The sequence below is a fragment of the Phodopus roborovskii genome, unplaced genomic scaffold (genome assembly GCF_943737965.1).
Source record: "Phodopus roborovskii unplaced genomic scaffold, PHOROB, whole genome shotgun sequence".
NCBI lineage: Eukaryota > Metazoa > Chordata > Mammalia > Rodentia > Cricetidae > Phodopus > Phodopus roborovskii.
The window spans coordinates 9,728-21,087 of NW_026125178.1; the positions used below are offsets into that span (position 1 = coordinate 9,728).

At 41.7% G+C, this 11,360-nt stretch overlaps 1 pseudogene; it reads right to left on the reverse strand.

Moving 5' to 3' along the window:
- Window positions 1–623: 623 nt before the first annotated feature.
- On the reverse strand, window positions 624–10,907 carry LOC127226532 (coiled-coil domain-containing protein 110-like; annotated as a pseudogene).
- Window positions 10,908–11,360: the final 453 nt, after the last annotated feature.

The following is an 11,360-nucleotide window of genomic DNA, read 5'->3' on the forward strand; positions in this document are numbered from 1 at the left end:
AAGAATCACTGGTAAAAGTCACTTCAATATTATTGTTGTGGGGGAAATTACTTGGAAAAAAGGTTTTAAAACACTGATTTCTTTTGAAATTTATTTGCATATCTTGGATGGAAGCCGTTGATACAGTTTATGTGGAATTCCTGAAAAAGAAAAGGGAAAGTCTTAAAGCTGTGAACGCTACGAATATTTCTAATAAGGATTAAAGAACACCTTTCTCTGCCAAAGATGCTGTGCACGTAGTGTATATAAGTAATATAAGTAGAATATGGATTGTAGCTATAGAACAAAATTCCTACATGATTCCATTATATAACACATCATATAAAAGGTCTTACAAGACTAAATTGTATTCATCTTCATGTTCTCTTATTTCCTTTAAAGAAGATTTATTTTATTTTTTGCTATGCTGGTATGTGTGTGTGTCTGTGTGGTTTTGCAGGTTCCTGGAGCTAGACTTGTGGGGAGGATGGGTGCTGGGAACCAAACTTGGGTCCTTGAAAGAGCAGTACACACCCTTCTCTGAGCCACCTCTCTAGGCCTCCTTTCTTCTATACTTTGCTTAATGTCAGTAAACTTAAAAGAGTAGTAAGGGTGCTTGTATTTATCTGTCAGAAGGTACACACCTTTCCAAATCAGGAACCAAATGCCTACTCCTAGGATTGGAAGCGTCTTCATAGGCATCGTAGTTGTCAAAGTAGAATTTCTCTCTTCTGGAAATATAAGCTGACTTCGATTGACTGTTGTTGTGACTGGAGACTTTGTCACTTAAACTCAGATACCCTCGCTGAAGGTTCCGCATCTCAAATTCCAAGGTATCTCTCTGTTTTCTATGCTCCGCACATAGTTTTCCAGAAGCACCTTGTCTTCTGTGAGCCGACTGATGCTGTTTTCAAACTTGGTGTTTTCTTGGCTGTGTTTCTTAAGCTCCTCTTTCAGGATCTGGTTATCCATCTTGATCTCCATGACCATTTTGGATAACACCTCACATTCCTTGCTTATCTCCTCCAAGTTGTTTTTGTAAATGTCGCCTCCGATTTTGCACTTTTGATTTCTTTCCGGAAATTATCTTCCGCGGCCGACTGGTAGGTTTGAATGGCCCCTCCAGTTCTCTTTCCAACGTCTGCCTGGCAGACGCCGATTCTTGTAACGTTGCCTCGAGATTAAGTTTTTCGGTTTTAGCTGCTTCGAGTATGTTCAGGAGGGATTGCTGCTGGGCTTCCGCCTCTCTCTCCTTTTCTGTTAGCTGTAGCATCTCTAGCTTGCTCGCATTTGGGTCGCTCTCCAGCGAGCCTTTGTCTTTCAGGAGTTGGTACATGTTTTTCTCTAGCATGTCCCTTTCATCTTGTAGCAACAGCATGCTTGTTTTCATCGCACTCTATTTCGATATTCATTCTGTTGTTTTCATTTTTGAGAACGGCCATTTCATTTTGGGACTTGTGGTCCCTACCTTTTAGGTGGTCTACCGTTTCAATCATCTGTTGATTTTCCAAGGAAAGTTGACTGGTTTTTTTCCTCTAGCATTTTATGTTGGCCTTGGAGGATGTTACTAGGTGCTGACAATCTTCTTCAGTTGCCTGAGGCAGTCATTGTTTTCTTCTGCTGCTTTGGTTAACTTTGACTGGAGAGTGTTCTTTTTCTTCAACCAGAGACTTCAGTTGCTTTTCATATGTTTCAATCTTCTGTATCAGGGATTGTGTGGTGGAGATGAGGGGCTTCATTTTGGTTCTAAGGGCCAGGTTTTCATTCTCTAGTTCTGTCACTCTTTTCTGGCTCTGCATGGATTCTTTCAGGCAGATTCTGTAGGTAATGAATTTTGGCAACACATTGCTCAGTGACACACGTGGCTAGGGTGCCTTCTCATTTTCAAATGTTATTGACCCTTGGTGTACTCACAAATGGTTGCTGCTCTTTGTCTTTTGTTTCATGTTTCACTGGGTCAAGGATTGACAGAGTGTGCCTTGGGGCTCGGGAGTGGAATTTTAGGTCCATAATGTTCTTGCTGGTGATAGGGATGTCTTTATTTTTCTCATTCCTTTTCTCCCTCTGCATATTTCACTCTTAGATAATTTTCTACATTTCCTACAAAAACTCACATGCAATTTTGACACCGTTTCCCTGAGTGGGAGTAATTTGCTCACTAAAGCCTCTAATTCAGAAATTCTCTTTGATTTGATGTCTTCACTTAAGTTACCTTCCATGCTTGCTTCCTGAATACAGTTAAGTTTTGAGCTATGAATGGGAAACAGCTCATATTTATCATGACTTTGCGTATTTGCGTCAGCCTGGAAAGTGTGAAGTTCGTTTGTAAGTGCCAGCTCCCTGTCATTTGACTTTTGAAGCTCTTCTTTCATGTGTTTAATGGAATGGCAGATATCGTCCAAGTTTTCATGAAATTCATGCTCAGAAGAGGCATGGTGATTGTGGATTTATCCAGAGTCACAGGCATAGCTTGAGGTGCTACAGTCTGAGGAAAGGGAGGTGGAAACGGATGAAGACTGAGACTCTTCATGGTGCTAGGTTGGTCTGAAGCACCCACAGCTTTGTTGGGAGGTGAGTTACTTGCCGAAGTTCTCAAGCTCTCCAGAGCTAACATGTCTTCAACCTGTATTTGGACTGGGAAATTTATGCTTTGAGAGAGACCGCTGCCATTATTACTACTAAAATTTTTTTCCATTGAGTGAAGAGTTTTAGGGTCCTCAAAATGATGACATTTCTTGATAGAAAGTATTTCTTCTTGCTTCTCATTAGGCTAGCAGCAATAGAAAGCATGCTATAAATACATTGTCATTTGCCACCACGGCCAAGAAATTAAGATAAGATTTGGAGAAGATTTATGTGTCCAACTATATTGAGTATTTTATCTACTAATCAAAGAAGTGTGTGTGTGTGTGTGTGTGTGTGTGTGTGTCTGTGTGTGTGTGTGTCCGTGTCCATCTTTCTAGCTGGGCAGGAACAAAATACACTAATGATCTTGTGATCTGCAACTCACAGAGTGCTTTATAATTGACCTTCCTCCCTTGCAGGGTGAGATATGTGAGCTAACCCTCTTAATTTCAGAGGTAGAAATGTAGTGAATGCATTATGTTTCAGAGAGACTATCCTAGGTAGATAGGACACATGGGAACTCAAGGAAAACAAGTGCTTCTGCTATTGGGCTATTTGTTAGCTTTTGCTTTCACTGCTGGTTTTGAAAGGACCACATGTGTCCTGGAAATGTGATTTCCTAGCTAGCATGGATAACCTTTGGCTACCCTGGTTTAGAGTTTTTCACAGATTTCAGCTCTGGTTTGTAAGCCTCCTCTGGGTAGTAGGTTACTCAAACTGCCTTGAATTTGCTTTGGAATTTCAGCATCTAGATGCTCCTGAAAAAGAAATAGTCAAATTCTACAGTACAGAGATAAACACACTTCTTTTAGGTTTTCCAGGACCGGTATTTCCTTATTTTCATCTCTGTACATCCATTGTTCCTATGAAGAAAGACAGAACAGAAAGGTGAAAACAAGCTAGTTGTAGAGAAAACATCTCTAGTTTATCTTTAAAAATTTTAAATAACAGAAGAGAGGAATGATTTCTTTATTTTTGGAAAAACATACCAAATCCTTTTCAGGGTGCATGCTGAATACTAGATTTTTTTCCGAGTTAAATTGTGGGTTTTCTACTTCAACAATACTTTTGTTCAATATTTCACTGATTTCAGACTGTACCTTTGAAAGATAAATTAAGAGTGTTAGAATTTGAATTCAGATTTGTGAGTTTGTATATGTACATAAACACATATAAAGACACCTTTGCATATCCTGCTCATAAAAATGTTCTTGGCTGTTAAGAGAATAAGTTAGACTTATTTATTGTAATATCTGCCATTAAAAACTTTTATGAAAAGAATGTGGAAATCAGAAGCTATTTTTTAAGCACTAGAATCTTATGAACTATGTTTAGAAATGTTAGGAGCTTTACTTTTTACACTGTGGAGAAAACATGACATCTTTGACATCCATCATCAAGACAGACTGTATTCTGTCATTTGTGGCAGAATTTGGTCTTCTGCTTCATTGCTTTCAGTACAAGGATACTGAGTCATAGTTGATGCCAGGATGAGTATGTGTTATCTTTGGTACATTTGACCATGACACCTCTATTCTGTTCACTCTAATTTCTCCAGATAAAGTCTGTGTGCCTTTGATGACGACACCAATTCTGTCTTTAGCTGCATGGCTGGGTTTGTGACTCAGTATTGAGCCCCCTCTCTCTAGAGTGTAATGGTCATGGGATTGCTTCTGAACCAATCTGTTGCACCTCCAGAATCAGAGCAAGGGACCTTAGTATAACCTACTATGAGAACAGTGTTCACTCTCCTTCCCCTCTCCTTCCTTTACTTCTTCCCCTTCCTCCTGATTTGAGTTTAGAAGGACAAAGATTCAGAGTTCCTTTCCGAACCCTTTGACCAAGATATGGAATCTGACAGCCCTCTATCCTGGAAAGCAGATCAAGGTGTGGTTAAGACTTGTGCCCAGTGACCAGAGTCGTGAATATATGAGTTGTGCCACCAGAAGTGAACTGTTCCTAAGCTCTTTAGTGGCAACAAAGTGATAGAGTACATTTGCCCACAGGGTCACTTAGAGTTCTAGTTTAAATTTTAGAGTCGCTATTTTCAGAGAGAGAGAGAGAGAGAGAGAGAGAGAGAGAGAGAGAGAGAGAGAGAGAGAGAGAGAGTATGTATGTGTATGTTGTGTGCGAGCGTGCATGTATGTATATATGTAGGTATTTGTAGCACCAGGATCAAAACCCAAGGCTCTGCACATGCTAGGCAAACATTCAACCATTGAGCCACATCTGTCCCAAGTAGTACTTTAAATATGAGTGCCTTCTCTTTTGTCTCACATCCAAAAAGACAGGAGAACATAATTCACTCCAAATACATTTTGAGCCTGAAATACATTGTCACCTCTGATACATTAAACTCAGCATCTACTTAACAGTTAGCTACTGGTGAGTTTAGAGAGGTGGGTTGGTACTTTAAACTAGGAGATTTCCTACATATGGACTGCAACAGTCATACCATGCTAACGTTCTGTAGAGTCTGCGTCCGCAGAGCCTGAAATGACTGCAGCTGATGCTGAAGGACCTTAATGAGATTTAACAAAGTGTCAGAAGGGACACTTCCAGGTGGCTGAATATAGTCTTACAATTGCTATGGTTAAAAAATAAATTCCCCCAACAAAAGTATTCCATGAGTCAGCTAACTCATCCTTAGCTGTGTTGCTGACTCTAAGCGGGTGGGTTCATGGACTTTTTGTGAGACTAATGTGGAAGGACCCAATATTCATTTAGGAAGGATTTTCACATAGGGTTAACGAAAACCACTTTCAGTGCTGACTGTGGTTGGATTTGATTTTCTCGTTCTGTTACCAGCCATGTTCTGAGGACCAAAACAAAGAACATGCATCATTTAATTCCCCAAATTTTGCAGGAGCTGCTATGGAAAGGACTCTCATGATTCAGATAGGGGAGACGAGAGGTAATGAGAAGAGCTTGACTGATGCATTTTCTTAGTTACACATTAAATTTAAGGACTACTTTCACTTTAAGAGGCATCTACCTGTCAGGGCAGGGAGATGACTGAGCCAGTAAAGATGCTTTGCTACTCAAACCTCACAGTCTGAGTTTGATTCTGGAACCCAGGTAAACATGTGAGGGGGGCACTGATTCCACAAACTGTCCTCTGACCCTCCACAACTACATCATGGCACGGGTGTGCACCTCCCTGTATAGTTGATTATTTAAAGATAAGTGTGTTTGTGTGTGTGTGTGTATTTGGATTAGTGCACATGGGCCATTGTGTGTGTGTGTGTGGGGGGGGTCAGAAGTAGGCTTTCCGTAGTCAGTTTTTTCCTACCATGTGGGTCCTGAGGATCAGACTCAGCCAGGTTTGGCAGCAAGCACCTGTACCAACTGAACCTCTTAGCAGCACAAATTCATTCATTTTTTTTTTTTTTTTTGAGACAGGGTCTCTCACTATGTAACCCTGCTTGTCCTGGAACTCACTATATAGTCCAAGCTGGCCTCCAATTCAGAGAGATCCACATATTTCTGTCTTCTGAGTGCTTGGATTAAAGACATTTACAAAAATGACAATGTATTAAAAATATACCATGAACAAGGTTAAGAACTTGAAAACACACATTTCTACTGTATTCTGAGTTGATTTACTTCTTGCCAAGAAAGATGAGAAAATTAGTATATTTCCTTTGACACATACTAATTCTCTACCTTCCCTATTTGCTACTAAGATTACTTCCACAGTGGAGTTTTATGAATTGCATTTCTCTATAGCTATAGTTACCACACAGTTCTCCATTAAGCACAATAGTGTAGTATTTAAGTTATATATAATATATAGTAAATTGTATAATAGTGAAGTGGAACAGTAAATAATAGGTTCTTAAGAAAGAACAATGGGATTTATATACATTGCTCCTCTATATATTTTATGTCCATCTCTTCCTCCATTTTTGATTACTGTATAATTGCATAGTTTCTTGTCACACAAATATCTATTTAAATATAACCACTCTGTTTGGAATTGGTATTTTCTTCGACATAATGTAGATGACTTATTTTTAAAACCTTTTTACATATATGGATGTTTTGCCTGCACAGATCTCTGTTCACCACAGGTGGTGTTGATGCTCCAAGTCATGAGCTACCACGTGGGTTTTGGGACCCACCCATGGGACCTCTGGAAGAGCAGCAAGTGCTATTAATTGCTGGGCAACCTCTCTGGACCCTGTAGATGATTTCTTATGACATCCTTTTCCAATCCACAGTGATGTAGTCCCTGGAGCTATAGATCCAGGACCAGAGTAGAAATTGGTGCAGGTGGGGAAATTTTTTTTTGGAAATATGTTGAAAGCACTTGTTGGGGGCATGATCCCTTTGTTTATACTCTGTGTGTGTGTGTGTGTGTGTGTGTGTGAGAGAGAGAGAGAGAGAGAGAGAGAGAGAGAGAGAGAGAGAAAGAGAGAGAGAATGCTCTTTTAAAGACTTTAAGTTGTCTATCAGAAATGTCAAATACTCCATTGGATATGTCATTATGGCATGAACACTGATGGGCAATGTGGGTGTTGCTGCCATCCTGAATAAAGGCAGTTTTTGGATGGAGCCTAATGAAGCATTGGTAAAAAAAAAAAAAACAGCTTTCAATGAGAATGTGGTATGAAGATTTGCAACCCCCAAGTAGGGCAACTTTTTTCAACTTTTACTGTGCCATGGAAAGGGGGATTATAGTAGGATAGGGTTCACACTTGAAGGCATGTGGCCAACAAGAATTTTAAAAATTGTGTTTACTTAGTGAGTGTTTTTGAGCATGCTACCACAAGCCAAGAAGTGCATGTGAAGGTCAGAGAACAAATTGCAGAAGTTGGTTCTCTCTGCACCCAGGGATTGAACTGAAGCTGGTAAGCATGGCAGCAAACCCATCACCTTAGGGCCATCTCACTAGCCCAAGGGGGGTTTATTTTTTAACTTAATATTTTAGCGATTGGAGAGTCTAACATGCTTGTTTGCTGGAAATATATTGCAGAAAAGAGGAAGAAAGAGTGGTTCCCAAAAATGAGAGAGGCAGCAACATAGGGATTCTGGGCATGGGATCTAGGTAAACCTGACATCGGATTGAGTAGGAGCAATTATTTCATTGAAACAGGAAAAGGGGAGCTTAGCAAATGAGATAGGGAAAGGACGAGGGGATTTTGCTCTGGTTATACCTACCTTTTCATATACGATGAGATCATGCGAGGAGTTGAGTGGGGAGAGAAATGACATAGTTATCTTGGGGAGGGGAGCATTTGAAAAAGAGTTTATTCTGGCAATAAAGCAAGTGCTCCAAATAGCCTTAAGCGGCTCAGTTTAGCTTCATGGTATAACTCAAAAGTGAGTATTTTCTTCAGCAGCGTTCTGATGATTCAGTCAGGCAGTGAGCATGCAGGAAACTGGACTCATCTGCTTTTGAGAGTATTAACAGAACCTTTTGTTTTTCTTATGAGTCCTTTGGAAAGGTGTTTCTAAAGTTCAATAATGCTTACAGAGTGACATGGTGCTGTATGATTCTTGAATTGGAAGGGAATGACCAGAGACCCATGGGAGTCAGCACAGAAACACATAGCAGCATTCACTAAGTCTTTGCTAAAGGCATGGTCTTGGGGAGGCACTGATAGGGAGGAGCTCCATGGCTGGCCCCACCCTTGAAGAAACTTTTTATCTATTGAGAAAGTAAGAAATATTACTTATATCTAGCCCATATTTTCTGTTTCATATGTAAGTGTTGAAATAAGAAAAGACTTAATTATCAATGGGGTGACCTTTTCATAATAAAGACAAGGAATTTATCTCCAAGCCTGCAGAAAATTATGCCATATTCACTATATGCAAGAAGTGTTAAGTGTGGTTTATAACTAAAGATAGAGGAGAACAAGGGTGATTTTTAAAGTACCACATAGAGTGGTTTCCAAATGCAAGCATTAACTTTGCTGAGACAGTGAGTTCTGTAGAAGTCCTGTGAGTTAGAGTGAACTTTGCTGTTGTAGAATATTAGTTTAAAATGTGTTAAATTTGTTTATGCTGTGGAACACTTGTTTAATGATGCAAAGATTGTTGCCTTTCTTTTATGTTACATTTGTTTAACTCTGTGAAGCTGTGGTTACTTTGCCTGCCTGAAACACACCTGATCAGTATAATAAAGGAGCTGAACAGCCAATAGCAAGGCAGGAGAGGGATAGGCAGGGCTGGCAAGCAGAGAGAATAAACAGGAAGAGAAGAGAAAAGAATGAGAAAAGGAGGCAAGAGGAGGCTCAGGGACCAGCCACCCAGCTACACAGCCAGCCACGAAGTAAGAAGGAAAGAAAGGTATATAGAATAGAAAAGATAAAGCCCAGAGGCAAAAAAGGTAGACAGGATAATTTAAGAAAAAGCTGGGTACTTCCCTGATAATGAGACTGATGACTAACTTATCTACCATCATAGGAACCCCTCATCCAGTAGCTGATGGTAACAGAAGCAGACACCCACAGCTAAACACTGAGCTGAACTGGAATCCAGATACAGCGAGGGGAGGAGTGATAAGAAAATGGGGACAAGACCAGGCTACAAATACCCACAGAGACAGCTGACCTGAACAAGGAGGAGCTAATGGGCTCTGACTGATAGCTGGGAAACCAGCATTGGACAGACTCAGACCCCCTGAACATGGGTCTCAGTTAGAAGGCCTAGGCAGTCTAAGGGACCTCAGACAGTGGAACCGGGATGTATTCCTGGTGCACAAAAGGACTTTGGGGAGCATATTCCCCATGGAGGCAGGAGGGAGGGTCTAGTCCCTATTCCAAATGACTTGACAGATTTTGTTGATCCCTCCTGCAAGGCATCACCCTCCCTGTTGAGTGTGTGTGTGTGTGTGGGGGGGGGGAGAGGTGGGGAGGATGGGAGGGGTGGGGGTGGGATGGGAGGGTGGTGGTGGGGCATGGAAGGGAAGGAGGGAGAGGGAACTGGGATCGATATATAAAATAAGAAAAAAACTAAAAAACAAACAAAAAATAGAGAATATGGAAAAAAAAAAAAAAAAGAAAGCTAGAAATAAGCCAAGATAAAGTCAGGCATTTATAAGTTAGAATAAGTCTCTGTGTATTTATTTATTTGGGAGCTGAGTGATGGGCCTCTAAAGAACAAAGAGAAAACAAAAACAAGCAAACTATACTTTGTTATGCAAATTAGGATATCAGCTATGGAATCAGGCTGCCTGGACATTGAATTATGGCTTTATAACATATTGTGATGTATACCTCTAAGCATGCCATGGATTTGTAGGGGGCACCCTTAGCATGGCACACAGGATGAAGTAAATACTCAAAAATGCATCCATGATAACAGTTCTAGTCAGGATGGAGGGAGACTGGTCAGAACTTTCCAGAGCTTCCAATTTTGTTCAGAATAGAACCCCAAATCCTTGCCTGAAGTTACTAATTTTCTTCCCTACCATCCCAATAAAACCTTTGTCATATTGAGGCAGCTCCAACCCTTCTGACCTTTGGTGATCTCAGAGCTAAATACTGGGCCAATCTAATGTCCAAATTGTCTGTGATTGTCTTTTGCCTCCTTCCCTCGTCCTTTCCTGGTTGCCCAGGGAAGACTACAGCTCTTCATGGCTGGTGACAGAGGAACACAGAGGGTGCTGGTTCTGTTCTCCTCCATGTTTTTCATCTTGAATCAAGTTGATTTCTGTCAATGGATGTGTGGCCTCTCTGGCTTCTGCTCTCAGGGTCCCTGTCCAGGCATTGTGAAGGTCCTGGGATTGACCAAGGAGCAGAGAGAACCCTTGTTCCAAGCTCAGGCTTCAGATCCATCACTTCTTTCATCCTGTTACTGTGTGCTCTACAACTGGATCCTACCTACCAGTATAAGGTGCCTTACTCATGCCCTCTGGCTTCTTCCTTCCCTTGATGTCCCACAGTACACCAGACTCATGTGAGAGGGGCCTTGCCACCTTGGGCCTCTCTGAAGGAAGTGAGGTTTGGAGACGGTGGCTATTTCCAATTCTTAGGTTTTGGTAGAAAACGCAGGCATCTTCTCAATCAGTCTGAAACTGAAACCAAACCAAACCAGACCAAAAAAACCCAAAACCTCATTTTTTTTCCCCCACCCAGAGATTTTACCTGTTTCCCTGACTTCACTCTCCTTTACTCCCTCAGAGAAATTCAGGATCTTGGATGCTGAAAGGAGAACGGAGTCAACTTCATCCTCTTCCTCAAGATGCTTTTCTGGAACAGAACCGAGCACAGCTTTTGGCGAGGAGCTGCTGGAAGGTAGCCTGGGAATATGAGGAAGCAAGGCAAGGAGACTCGGGTCGCCCACACCCTCATTGGCCACCGGAGGGCGCGCTGGGGTCAGGTAGAGACACCGACTCTGTAAGTGGGGCTGGAGGCGGTAGCTAGCGGGCAGGCGGGTACTTTCTCAAAGACTGAGCAAGGAATGTGAGGTCTGGGAGATCCACACTCCAGACCCACTTGGGAAATCCCAGAGGCTTGGGGGTGAAGGGGTTATCCTACACTTCCCACAGCCTCCCCCCCCTTTCTGGATTGCTCTTACCGGGGCTCATTTCTGTTGCCTAATATCTCTCTATCAACTGCCTGCCCCCAACCATTCAGCTCTGAGGCTTCAAGCCTCAGCATCCCGTTGCCTAGTAACGGAGTGGTCAGGAAGCCGCGCCCATCCCCACCCCTTTCTGTGAGCGGATGCGGAGGATGTGATTGGTCTTCATTAATCAAAGTATGCTGATTTTCCTGTGCACTTGACAAACCACTTGTAAAAGGCAG